Genomic DNA, 14119 nt, shown 5'->3' on the forward strand with positions numbered 1-14119 from the left:
TAGCAGAGGATGGTTTCGATCCATCGACCTCTGGGTTATGGGCCCAGCACGCTCCCGCTGCGCCACTCTGCTGCCGCTTGGGGAGCTGGTTGCACAGAACACTTCAGGTTTTTGTCTGGCACGTGGCAGGCACCTTCGAGCCTGACGTCAAAGACCTCCACTACTGTCGTGTGATATGCTGTTTCGCAGACGTATGGAGGCTGTGTAAATATAAACTTTTTTCTAAATTCCCACATTCTGTCGGTCGAACTGTGATTTCACACTGAATCACAACATGTGTCACAGCGCAGACGGTGGCTCTGCGGCCCACCTTCGCTCTGCTGGTTCTACACTTAAGTAAACGTGTGACTCTAGTCGTTTCATTCTCTCGCCTTCTCAGCGGAAATCTGCACATCTGAACGTGACCACCGAATTCCCTTTTGGGTCCATTGAATCTTCCTCTTTGTCAATGTCAGACAGGGACTTACTGACCCTCACCACTCCCCGTACGAAAACGTTCTTCCTAATGTCACTTTTACTTCTTTTCCTCGTGACTTAAAATTCTGCCGAATCGTTATGGATCCTTTCAGGCGTGGGAGCATTTTCACAACATTATTTCCTGTTTCTAGGTCCCTCATGACTTGGAAAAGTTCGGTTCTCCGAGGAGAGCTGTCCCAATTTTCCAATCTACCTTGATTGCTGACATTCCTCAAACACCGCACCACTCACGTCAACCTGTTGAGCACTATGGTAAAAACAATGACTGCAGATGCTGGAAACCAGATTCTGTATTAGTGGTGCTGGAAGAGCACAGCTGTTCAGGCAGCATCCAAGTAGCTTGTTGAACACGATCTCCAACCATTTCATTTCTCTGTTTTCTGCCTCATTCGTACTCCAGGCAGCCCACGCTGGTTTCACGAAGGTGCTTTTTGAGAAAGTTAATCAGGCAGTTTTGCACAAGTCAAGTTTAAAAAAAAAACACGGGCTCGTCCGGGATTTGAACCCGGGACCTCTCGCAAATCAGCGCAGGAACAGACCCTAAGCAAGAATCATATGCCTAGACCAACGAGCCAGAAAGCACGCGCGTAGGTAATGCCCCAGACCTCTTGAGCGACCTAAGACATGCTCAGTATGAAATACATTTGAGATTGCTCTCAGAATTGCAAGCGGCAAAGACATTCCCGAACAGTTGCTTCTCATCCAGTCTCCCTGCTGCTATTTCATTCCACCGCATTCGCTGCTCACAGTGTCGTTTGCCCAACGTAGCATGAAGCATAAACTGGGTGACTGCTTCGCAGAACATCCCGCTTCTGCCCGCAGAAACTCAAGGCCCTGACCTTGCGGTTGCCTGCCACTTTAACACATCACCCTGTTCCCTGGCCAACATCCCTGTCTCAGGCTTGCAGCAGTGTTCGAGCTCCAGATGAAAGAACAACATCTCATTTTCCACTTGGAGACCTTACAGCCCTCCGGTCTTCAATATCGAGTTCTATAACTATAGGGCCTGAACTCCCCCATGTCCTTGACCCCTACCACACAAAAGACTCCTGTTTATCACCTCGTCTGCTATGACACACGACGTATTGTTAGCCACTAACAGTCTCCATTAACAGTTATTCGCATTCTCACGCGGATCGTTATTCACTCCTACGTCCTGCCTATTGTTCTCTCTCTGAGCTGGCGGCAAACACAGCAATGAACATTGGAGACTCTGAGCCAGCTGAAACTTGCTCAGTGTGAAGTACATTCCACATTGCTGCAAGAATTGCAAGCAGCAAAGCCTTTCCAGAACATCTGCTTGTCATTCTGTCCCCGGGGGGGCTGATGTTTGTCTCATCCCCAGGAACTGGACTATCTCCACTGGCGGATAATTAAACCATTTTATTTCTACTTGCACGTTGTTCTGGGAGGAGGGTGGTGGGGGAATGTAGGGTTGGGGGAGGGTAAGAGTCCATTCGCTCTTCTGCTTTCTCTCCCTCTTTCTCTCTCTCTCTCTCTCTGAAACTCTTGGGGTGAGAGGTGTCAGTTACATTAATGCGGGGAACATGAACAACTTTGATTGTGAACTTTCTCCAAAGGTCTGTTATCGGAGAGACAGAAAGATGCTGTGCTGGCAGGACAGAGAGAAATGAACACCGAGGACTCTTCGCCCAGGTAAATTCACATTGTTGTGCAGCCTGCTTGGTGTTCAGAAATCGTCTTCACGCAGCAATCTTACAGAAAGTCTATTGCAAAGCGGGCATCGCTTTCTTTGCTGCGACCGCGCAGCAGTTAACATCTGAGCCCCAAGTGTCCCAGATGAAGAGAATCCGTGTGAAACCTTCACTCACTGAGAGTCATCCCCACCGCCCTGAGCTGAGGGACTGCAGGCAGTCCAACACGGAAGGGACGGTTAAACATGAACCATTTGTGCTCCCTCAGCAACACGTAGCATCATTCTCGCGCAGACAGAAGCCATTCAGCCCCTGGATTCCACGGCGACTGTCTGTCACTTGTCTCTCTCTCTCTCTCTGAGGTTATTCACAATCGGTGGTATCCGTCCATAAAGTGGGGGACGATGTCTGAGTTTCAACTTTAACAGCTCATTAGCATCGTAGAGAACCGGTTTTGCGATTCAGTTCAGAGGAAACCGACCAAGAACAGAATACCACTGAGACCTCTAAAACCCATGCCGTTTGAATGGAGTGGATCGATATGAACATATCGGCAAGTAGATGCAAAGGCAGCTTGCTGAAGAAAGCAGATCAAGGTGACAGTGAACGATAGCAGAGGATGGCTTCGATCCAACGACCTCTGGGTTATGGGCCCAGCACGCTCCCGCTGCGCCACTCTGCTGCCGCTTGGTGAGCTGGTTGCACAGAACACTTCAGGCTTTTGTCTGGCACGCGGCAGGCACCTTCGAGCCTGATGTCAAAGACCTCCACTGCTGTCGTGTGATATGCTGTTTCGCAGACGTATGGAGGCTGTGTAAATATAAACTTTTTTCTAAATTCCCACATTCTGTCGGTCGAACTGTGATTTCACACTGAATCACAACATGTGTCACAGCGCAGACGGAGGCTCTGCGGCCCACCTTCGCTCTGCTGGTTCTACACTTAAGTAAACGTGTGACTCTAGTCGTTTCATTCTCTCGCCTTCTCAGCGGAAATCTGCACATCTGAACGTGACCACCGAATTCCCTTTTGGGTCCATTGAATCTTCCTCTTTGTCAATGTCAGACAGGGACTTACTGACCCTCACCACTCCCTGTACGAAAACGTTCTTCCTAATGTCACTTTTACTTCTTTTCCTCGTGACTTAAAATTCTGCCGAATCGTTATGGATCCTTTCAGGCGTGGGAGCATTTTCACAACATTATTTCCTGTTTCTAGGTCCCTCATGACTTGGAAAAGTTCGGTTCTCCGAGGAGAGCTGTCCCAATTTTCCAATCTACCTTGATTGCTGACATTCCTCAAACACCGCACCACTCACGTCAACCGGTTGAGCACTATGGTAAAAACAATGACTGCAGATGCTGGAAACCAGATTCTGGATTAGTGGTGCTGGAAGAGCACAGCAGTTCAGGCAGCATCCAAGTAGCTTGTTGAACACGATCTCCAACCATTTCATTTCTCTGTTTTCTGCCTCATTCGTACTCCAGGCAGCCCACGCTGGTTTCACGAAGGTGCTTTTTGAGAAAGTTAATCAGGCAGTTTTGCACAAGTCAAGTTTAAAAAAAAAACACGGGCTCGTCCGGGATTTGAACCCGGGACCTCTCGCAAATCAGCGCAGGAACAGACCCGAAGCAAGAATCATACGCCTAGACCAACGAGCCAGAAAGCACGCGCGCAGGTAATGCCCCAGACCTCTTGAGCGACCTAAGACATGCTCAGTATGAAATACATTTGAGATTGCTCTCAGAATTGCAAGCGGCAAAGACTTTCCCGAACAGTTGCTTCTCATCCAGTCTCCCTGCTGCTATTTCATTCCACCGCATTCGCTGCTCACAGTGTCGTTTGCCCAACGTAGCATGAAGCATAAACTGGGTGACTGCTTCGCAGAACATCCCGCTTCTGCCCGCAGAAACTCAAGGCCCTGACCTTGCGGTTGCCTGCCACTTTAACACATCACCCTGTTCCCTGGCCAACATCCCTGTCTCAGGCTTGCAGCAGTGTTCGAGCTCCAGATGAAAGAACAACATCTCATTTTCCACTTGGAGACCTTACAGCCCTCCGGTCTTCAATATCGAGTTCTATAACTATAGGGCCTGAACTCCCCCATGTCCTTGACCCCTACCACACAAAAGACTCCTGTTTATCACCTCGTCTGCTATGACACACGACGTATTGTTAGCCACTAACAGTCTCCATTAACAGTTATTCGCATTCTCACGCGGATCGTTATTCACTCCTACGTCCTGCCTATTGTTCTCTCTCTGAGCTGGCGGCAAACACAGCAATGAACATTGGAGACTCTGAGCCAGCTGAAACTTGCTCAGTGTGAAGTACATTCCACATTGCTGCAAGAATTGCAAGCAGCAAAGCCTTTCCAGAACATCTGCTTGTCATTCTGTCCCCGGGGGGGCTGATGTTTGTCTCATCCCCAGGAACTGGACTATCTCCACTGGCGGATAATTAAACCATTTTATTTCTACTTGCACGTTGTTCTGGGAGGAGGGTGGTGGGGGAATGTAGGGTTGGGGGAGGGTAAGAGTCCATTCGCTCTTCTGCTTTCTCTCCCTCTTTCTCTCTCTCTCTCTCTCTGAAACTCTTGGGGTGAGAGGTGTCAGTTACATTAATGCGGGGAACATGAACAACTTTGATTGTGAACTTTCTCCAAAGGTCTGTTATCGGAGAGACAGAAAGATGCTGTGCTGGCAGGACAGAGAGAAATGAACACCGAGGACTCTTCGCCCAGGTAAATTCACATTGTTGTGCAGCCTGCTTGGTGTTCAGAAATCGTCTTCACGCAGCAATCTTACAGAAAGTCTATTGCAAAGCGGGCATCGCTTTCTTTGCTGCGACCGCGCAGCAGTTAACATCTGAGCCCCAAGTGTCCCAGATGAAGAGAATCCGTGTGAAACCTTCACTCACTGAGAGTCATCCCCACCGCCCTGAGCTGAGGGACTGCAGGCAGTCCAACACGGAAGGGACGGTTAAACATGAACCATTTGTGCTCCCTCAGCAACACGTAGCATCATTCTCGCGCAGACAGAAGCCATTCAGCCCCTGGATTCCACGGCGACTGTCTGTCACTTGTCTCTCTCTCTCTCTCTGAGGTTATTCACAATCGGTGGTATCCGTCCATAAAGTGGGGGACGATGTCTGAGTTTCAACTTTAACAGCTCATTAGCATCGTAGAGAACCGGTTTTGCGATTCAGTTCAGAGGAAACCGACCAAGAACAGAATACCACTGAGACCTCTAAAACCCATGCCGTTTGAATGGAGTGGATCGATATGAACATATCGGCAAGTAGATGCAAAGGCAGCTTGCTGAACAAAGCAGATCAAGGTGACAGTGAACGATAGCAGAGGATGGTTTCGATCCATCGACCTCTGGGTTATGGGCCCAGCACGCTCCCGCTGCGCCACTCTGCTGCCGCTTGGCGAGCTGGTTGCACAGAACACTTCAGGCTTTTGTCTGGCACGCGGCAGGCACCTTCGAGCCTGATGTCAAAGACCTCCACTGCTGTCGTGTGATATGCTGTTTCGCAGACGTATGGAGGCTGTGTAAATATAAACTTTTTTCTAAATTCCCACATTCTGTCGGTCGAACTGTGATTTCACACTGAATCACAACATGTGTCACAGCGCAGACGGAGGCTCTGCGGCCCACCTTCGCTCTGCTGGTTCTACACTTAAGTAAACGTGTGACTCTAGTCGTTTCATTCTCTCGCCTTCTCAGCGGAAATCTGCACATCTGAACGTGACCACCGAATTCCCTTTTGGGTCCATTGAATCTTCCTCTTTGTCAATGTCAGACAGGGACTTACTGACCCTCACCACTCCCTGTACGAAAACGTTCTTCCTAATGTCACTTTTACTTCTTTTCCTCGTGACTTAAAATTCTGCCGAATCGTTATGGATCCTTTCAGGCGTGGGAGCATTTTCACAACATTATTTCCTGTTTCTAGGTCCCTCATGACTTGGAAAAGTTCGGTTCTCCGAGGAGAGCTGTCCCAATTTTCCAATCTACCTTGATTGCTGACATTCCTCAAACACCGCACCACTCACGTCAACCGGTTGAGCACTATGGTAAAAACAATGACTGCAGATGCTGGAAACCAGATTCTGGATTAGTGGTGCTGGAAGAGCACAGCAGTTCAGGCAGCATCCAAGTAGCTTGTTGAACACGATCTCCAACCATTTCATTTCTCTGTTTTCTGCCTCATTCGTACTCCAGGCAGCCCACGCTGGTTTCACGAAGGTGCTTTTTGAGAAAGTTAATCAGGCAGTTTTGCACAAGTCAAGTTAAAAAAAAAACACGGGCTCGTCCGGGATTTGAACCCGGGACCTCTCGCAAATCAGCGCAGTAACAGACCCTAAGCGAGAATCATACGCCTAGACCAACGAGCCAGAAAGCACGCGCGCAGGTAATGCCCCAGACCTCTTGAGCGACCTGAGACATGCTCAGTATGAAATACATTTGAGATTGCTCTCAGAATTGCAAGCGGCAAAGACTTTCCCGAACAGCTGCTTCTCATCCAGTCTCCCTGCTGCTATTTCATTCCACCGCATTCGCTGCTCACAGTGTCGTTTGCCCAACGTAGCATGAAGCATAAACTGGGTGACTGCTTCGCAGAACATCCCGCTTCTGCCCGCAGAAACTCAAGGCCCTGACCTTGCGGTTGCCTGCCACTTTAACACATCACCCTGTTCCCTGGCCAACATCCCTGTCTCAGGCTTGCAGCAGTGTTCGAGCTCCAGATGAAAGAACAACATCTCATTTTCCACTTGGAGACCTTACAGCCCTCCGGTCTTCAATATCGAGTTCTATAACTATAGGGCCTGAACTCCCCCATGTCCTTGACCCCTACCACACAAAAGACTCCTGTTTATCACCTCGTCTGCTATGACACACGACGTATTGTTAGCCACTAACAGTCTCCATTAACAGTTATTCGCATTCTCACGCGGATCGTTATTCACTCCTACGTCCTGCCTATTGTTCTCTCTCTGAGCTGGCGGCAAACACAGCAATGAACATTGGAGACTCTGAGCCAGCTGAAACTTGCTCAGTGTGAAGTACATTCCACATTGCTGCAAGAATTGCAAGCAGCAAAGCCTTTCCAGAACATCTGCTTGTCATTCTGTCCCCGGGGGGGCTGATGTTTGTCTCATCCCCAGGAACTGGACTATCTCCACTGGCGGATAATTAAACCATTTTATTTCTACTTGCACGTTGTTCTGGGGGGAGGGGGGTGGGGGAATGTAGGGTTGGGGGAGGGTAAGAGTCCATTCGCTCTTCTGCTTTCTCTCCCTCTTTCTCTCTCTCTCTCTCTCTGAAACTCTTGGGGTGAGAGGTGTCAGTTACATTAATGCGGGGAACATGAACAACTTTGATTGTGAACTTTCTCCAAAGGTCTGTTATCGGAGAGACAGAAAGATGCTGTGCTGGCAGGACAGAGAGAAATGAACACCGAGGACTCTTCGCCCAGGTAAATTCACATTGTTGTGCAGCCTGCTTGGTGTTCAGAAATCGTCTTCACGCAGCAATCTTACAGAAAGTCTATTACAAAGCGGGCATCGCTTTCTTTGCTGCGACCGCGCAGCAGTTAACATCTGAGCCCCAAGTGTCCCAGATGAAGAGAATCCGTGTGAAACCTTCACTCACTGAGAGTCATCCCCACCGCCCTGAGCTGAGGGACTGCAGGCAGTCCAACACGGAAGGGACGGTTAAAAATGAACCATTTTTGCTCCCTCAGCAACACGTAGCATCATTCTGGCGCAGACAGAAGCCATTCAGCCCCTGGATTCCACGGCGACTGTCTGTCACTTGTCTCTCTCTCTCTCTCTTAGGTTATTCACAATCGGTGGTATCCGTCCAAAAAGTGGGGGACGATGTCTGAGTTTCAACTTTACCAGCTCATTAGCATCGTAGAGAACCGGTTTTGCGATTCAGTTCAGAGGAAACCGACCAAGAACAGAATACCACTGAGACCTCTAAAACCCATGCCGTTTGAATGGAGTGGATCGATATGAACATATCGGCAAGTAGATGCAAAGGCAGCTTGCTGAACAAAGCAGATCAAGGTGACAGTGAACGATAGCAGAGGATGGTTTCGATCCATCGACCTCTGGGTTATGGGCCCAGCACGCTCCCGCTGCGCCACTCTGCTGCCGCTTGGCGAGTTGGTTGCACAGAACACTTCAGGCTTTTGTCTGGCACGCGGCAGGCACCTTCGAGCCTGATGTCAAAGACCTCCACTGCTGTCGTGTGATATGCTGTTTCGCAGACGTATGGAGGCTGTGTAAATATAAACTTTTTTCTAAATTCCCACATTCTGTCGGTCGAACTGTGATTTCACACTGAATCACAACATGTGTCACAGCGCAGACGGAGGCTCTGCGGCCCACCTTCGCTCTGCTGGTTCTACACTTAAGTAAACGTGTGACTCTAGTCGTTTCATTCTCTCGCCTTCTCAGCGGAAATCTGCACATCTGAACGTGACCACCGAATTCCCTTTTGGGTCCATTGAATCTTCCTCTTTGTCAATGTCAGACAGGGACTTACTGACCCTCACCACTCCCTGTACGAAAACGTTCTTCCTAATGTCACTTTTACTTCTTTTCCTCGTGACTTAAAATTCTGCCGAATCGTTATGGATCCTTTCAGGCGTGGGAGCATTTTCACAACATTATTTCCTGTTTCTAGGTCCCTCATGACTTGGAAAAGTTCGGTTCTCCGAGGAGAGCTGTCCCAATTTTCCAATCTACCTTGATTGCTGACATTCCTCAAACACCGCACCACTCACGTCAACCGGTTGAGCACTATGGTAAAAACAATGACTGCAGATGCTGGAAACCAGATTCTGGATTAGTGGTGCTGGAAGAGCACAGCAGTTCAGGCAGCATCCAAGTAGCTTGTTGAACACGATCTCCAACCATTTCATTTCTCTGTTTTCTGCCTCATTCGTACTCCAGGCAGCCCACGCTGGTTTCACGAAGGTGCTTTTTGAGAAAGTTAATCAGGCAGTTTTGCACAAGTCAAGTTAAAAAAAAAACACGGGCTCGTCCGGGATTTGAACCCGGGACCTCTCGCAAATCAGCGCAGTAACAGACCCTAAGCGAGAATCATACGCCTAGACCAACGAGCCAGAAAGCACGCGCGCAGGTAATGCCCCAGACCTCTTGAGCGACCTGAGACATGCTCAGTATGAAATACATTTGAGATTGCTCTCAGAATTGCAAGCGGCAAAGACTTTCCCGAACAGCTGCTTCTCATCCAGTCTCCCTGCTGCTATTTCATTCCACCGCATTCGCTGCTCACAGTGTCGTTTGCCCAACGTAGCATGAAGCATAAACTGGGTGACTGCTTCGCAGAACATCCCGCTTCTGCCCGCAGAAACTCAAGGCCCTGACCTTGCGGTTGCCTGCCACTTTAACACATCACCCTGTTCCCTGGCCAACATCCCTGTCTCAGGCTTGCAGCAGTGTTCGAGCTCCAGATGAAAGAACAACATCTCATTTTCCACTTGGAGACCTTACAGCCCTCCGGTCTTCAATATCGAGTTCTATAACTATAGGGCCTGAACTCCCCCATGTCCTTGACCCCTACCACACAAAAGACTCCTGTTTATCACCTCGTCTGCTATGACACACGACGTATTGTTAGCCACTAACAGTCTCCATTAACAGTTATTCGCATTCTCACGCGGATCGTTATTCACTCCTACGTCCTGCCTATTGTTCTCTCTCTGAGCTGGCGGCAAACACAGCAATGAACATTGGAGACTCTGAGCCAGCTGAAACTTGCTCAGTGTGAAGTACATTCCACATTGCTGCAAGAATTGCAAGCAGCAAAGCCTTTCCAGAACATCTGCTTGTCATTCTGTCCCCGGGGGGGCTGATGTTTGTCTCATCCCCAGGAACTGGACTATCTCCACTGGCGGATAATTAAACCATTTTATTTCTACTTGCACGTTGTTCTGGGGGGAGGGGGGTGGGGGAATGTAGGGTTGGGGGAGGGTAAGAGTCCATTCGCTCTTCTGCTTTCTCTCCCTCTTTCTCTCTCTCTCTCTCTCTGAAACTCTTGGGGTGAGAGGTGTCAGTTACATTAATGCGGGGAACATGAACAACTTTGATTGTGAACTTTCTCCAAAGGTCTGTTATCGGAGAGACAGAAAGATGCTGTGCTGGCAGGACAGAGAGAAATGAACACCGAGGACTCTTCGCCCAGGTAAATTCACATTGTTGTGCAGCCTGCTTGGTGTTCAGAAATCGTCTTCACGCAGCAATCTTACAGAAAGTCTATTACAAAGCGGGCATCGCTTTCTTTGCTGCGACCGCGCAGCAGTTAACATCTGAGCCCCAAGTGTCCCAGATGAAGAGAATCCGTGTGAAACCTTCACTCACTGAGAGTCATCCCCACCGCCCTGAGCTGAGGGACTGCAGGCAGTCCAACACGGAAGGGACGGTTAAAAATGAACCATTTTTGCTCCCTCAGCAACACGTAGCATCATTCTGGCGCAGACAGAAGCCATTCAGCCCCTGGATTCCACGGCGACTGTCTGTCACTTGTCTCTCTCTCTCTCTCTTAGGTTATTCACAATCGGTGGTATCCGTCCAAAAAGTGGGGGACGATGTCTGAGTTTCAACTTTACCAGCTCATTAGCATCGTAGAGAACCGGTTTTGCGATTCAGTTCAGAGGAAACCGACCAAGAACAGAATACCACTGAGACCTCTAAAACCCATGCCGTTTGAATGGAGTGGATCGATATGAACATATCGGCAAGTAGATGCAAAGGCAGCTTGCTGAACAAAGCAGATCAAGGTGACAGTGAACGATAGCAGAGGATGGTTTCGATCCATCGACCTCTGGGTTATGGGCCCAGCACGCTCCCGCTGCGCCACTCTGCTGCCGCTTGGCGAGTTGGTTGCACAGAACACTTCAGGCTTTTGTCTGGCACGCGGCAGGCACCTTCGAGCCTGATGTCAAAGACCTCCACTGCTGTCGTGTGATATGCTGTTTCGCAGACGTATGGAGGCTGTGTAAATATAAACTTTTTTCTAAATTCCCACATTCTGTCGGTCGAACTGTGATTTCACACTGAATCACAACATGTGTCACAGCGCAGACGGAGGCTCTGCGGCCCACCTTCACTCTGCTGGTTCTACACTTAAGTAAACGTGTGACTCCAGTCGTTTCATTCTCTCGCCTTCTCAGCGGAAATCTGCACATCTGAACGTGACCACCGAATTCCCTTTTGGGTCCATTGAATCTTCCTCTTTGTCAATGTCAGACAGGGACTTACTGACCCTCACCACTCCCTGTACGAAAACGTTCTTCCTAATGTCACTTTTACTTCTTTTCCTCGTGACTTAAAATTCTGCCGAATCGTTATGGATCCTTTCAGGCGTGGGAGCATTTTCACAACATTATTTCCTGTTTCTAGGTCCCTCATGACTTGGAAAAGTTCGGTTCTCCGAGGAGAGCTGTCCCAATTTTCCAATCTACCTTGATTGCTGACATTCCTCAAACACCGCACCACTCACGTCAACCGGTTGAGCACTATGGTAAAAACAATGACTGCAGATGCTGGAAACCAGATTCTGGATTAGTGGTGCTGGAAGAGCACAGCAGTTCAGGCAGCATCCAAGTAGCTTGTTGAACACGATCTCCAACCATTTCATTTCTCTGTTTTCTGCCTCATTCGTACTCCAGGCAGCCCACGCTGGTTTCACGAAGGTGCTTTTTGAGAAAGTTAATCAGGCAGTTTTGCACAAGTCAAGTTAAAAAACAAACTCGGGCTCGTCTGGGATTTGAACCCGGGACCTCTCGCAAATCAGCGCAGGAACAGACCCTAAGCGAGAATCATACGCCTAGACCAACGAGCCAGAAAGCACGCGCGTAAGTAATGCCCCAGACCTCTTGAGCGACCTGAGACATGCTCAGTATGAAGTACATTTGAGATTGCTCTCAGAATTGCAAGCGGCAAAGACTTTCCCGAACAGTTGCTTCTCATCCAGTCTCCCTGCTGCTATTTCATTCCACCGCATTCGCTGCTCACAGTGTCGTTTGCCCAACGTAGCATGAAGCATAAACTGGGTGACTGCTTCGCAGAACATCCCGCTTCTGCCCGCAGAAACTCAAGGCCCTGACCTTGCGGTTGCCTGCCACTTTAACACATCACCCTGTTCCCTGGCCAACATCCCTGTCTCAGGCTTGCAGCAGTGTTCGAGCTCCAGATGAAAGAACAACATCTCATTTTCCACTTGGAGACCTTACAGCCCTCCGGTCTTCAATATCGAGTTCTATAACTATAGGGCCTGAACTCCCCCATGTCCTTGACCCCTACCACACAAAAGACTCCTGTTTATCACCTCGTCTGCTATGACACACGACGTATTGTTAGCCACTAACAGTCTCCATTAACAGTTATTCGCATTCTCACGCGGATCGTTATTCACTCCTACGTCCTGCCTATTGTTCTCTCTCTGAGCTGGCGGCAAACACAGCAATGAACATTGGAGACTCTGAGCCAGCTGAAACTTGCTCAGTGTGAAGTACATTCCACATTGCTGCAAGAATTGCAAGCAGCAAAGCCTTTCCAGAACATCTGCTTGTCATTCTGTCCCCGGGGGGGCTGATGTTTGTCTCATCCCCAGGAACTGGACTATCTCCACTGGCGGATAATTAAACCATTTTATTTCTACTTGCACGTTGTTCTGGGGGGAGGGGGGTGGGGGAATGTAGGGTTGGGGGAGGGTAAGAGTCCATTCGCTCTTCTGCTTTCTCTCCCTCTTTCTCTCTCTCTCTCTCTCTGAAACTCTTGGGGTGAGAGGTGTCAGTTACATTAATGCGGGGAACATGAACAACTTTGATTGTGAACTTTCTCCAAAGGTCTGTTATCGGAGAGACAGAAAGATGCTGTGCTGGCAGGACAGAGAGAAATGAACACCGAGGACTCTTCGCCCAGGTAAATTCACATTGTTGTGCAGCCTGCTTGGTGTTCAGAAATCGTCTTCACGCAGCAATCTTACAGAAAGTCTATTGCAAAGCGGGCATCGCTTTCTTTGCTGCGACCGCGCAGCAGTTAACATCTGAGCCCCAAGTGTCCCAGATGAAGAGAATCCGTGTGAAACCTTCACTCACTGAGAGTCATCCCCACCGCCCTGAGCTGAGGGACTGCAGGCAGTCCAACACGGAAGGGACGGTTAAAAATGAACCATTTTTGCTCCCTCAGCAACACGTAGCATCATTCTCGCGCAGACAGAAGCCATTCAGCCCCTGGATTCCACGGCGACTGTCTGTCACTTGTCTCTCTCTCTCTCTCTGAGGTTATTCACAATCGGTGGTATCCGTCCAAAAAGTGGGGGACGATGTCTGAGTTTCAACTTTAACAGCTCATTAGCATCGTAGAGAACCGGTTTTGCGATTCAGTTCAGAGGAAACCGACCAAGAACAGAATACCACTGAGACCTCTAAAACCCATGCCGTTTGAATGGAGTGGATCGATATGAACATATCGGCAAGTAGATGCAAAGGCAGCTTGCTGAACAAAGCAGATCAAGGTGACAGTGAACGATAGCAGAGGATGGTTTCGATCCATCGACCTCTGGGTTATGGGCCCAGCACGCTCCCGCTGCGCCACTCTGCTGCCGCTTGAAGAGCTGGTTGCACAGAACACTTCAGGCTTTTGTCTGGCACGCGGCAGGCACCTTCGAGCCTGATGTCAAAGACCTCCACTGCTGTCGTGTGATATGCTGTTTCGCAGACGTATGGAGGCTGTGTAAATATAAACTTTTTTCTAAATTCCCACATTCTGTCGGTCGAACTGTGATTTCACACTGAATCACAACATGTGTCACAGCGCAGACGGAGGCTCTGCGGCCCACCTTCGCTCTGCTGGTTCTACACTTAAGTAAACGTGTGACTCTAGTCGTTTCATTCTCTCGCCTTCTCAGCGGAAATCTGCACATCTGAACGTGACCACCGAA

At 49.2% G+C, this 14119-nt stretch overlaps 5 non-coding genes across 5 annotated transcripts; all 5 read right to left on the bottom strand.

Moving 5' to 3' along the window:
* trnam-cau (transfer RNA methionine (anticodon CAU)) lies at positions 1-72 on the bottom strand. The gene has a single exon. It is a non-coding gene; the product is annotated as a tRNA-Met (tRNA).
* A 5412-nt stretch (positions 73-5484) lies between these two features.
* trnam-cau (transfer RNA methionine (anticodon CAU)) lies at positions 5485-5556 on the bottom strand. Its single transcript has one exon. It is a non-coding gene; the product is annotated as a tRNA-Met (tRNA).
* Positions 5557-8225: 2669 nt separating this feature from the next.
* Positions 8226-8297, bottom strand: trnam-cau (transfer RNA methionine (anticodon CAU)). Its single transcript has one exon. It is a non-coding gene; the product is annotated as a tRNA-Met (tRNA).
* A 2669-nt stretch (positions 8298-10966) lies between these two features.
* On the bottom strand, positions 10967-11038 carry trnam-cau (transfer RNA methionine (anticodon CAU)). The gene has a single exon. It is a non-coding gene; the product is annotated as a tRNA-Met (tRNA).
* Positions 11039-13707: 2669 nt separating this feature from the next.
* Positions 13708-13779, bottom strand: trnam-cau (transfer RNA methionine (anticodon CAU)). Its single transcript has one exon. It is a non-coding gene; the product is annotated as a tRNA-Met (tRNA).
* Positions 13780-14119: the final 340 nt, after the last annotated feature.

Source organism: Chiloscyllium punctatum, chromosome 36 (genome assembly GCF_047496795.1).
Source record: "Chiloscyllium punctatum isolate Juve2018m chromosome 36, sChiPun1.3, whole genome shotgun sequence".
Classification (NCBI taxonomy): Eukaryota; Metazoa; Chordata; class Chondrichthyes; order Orectolobiformes; family Hemiscylliidae; genus Chiloscyllium; species Chiloscyllium punctatum.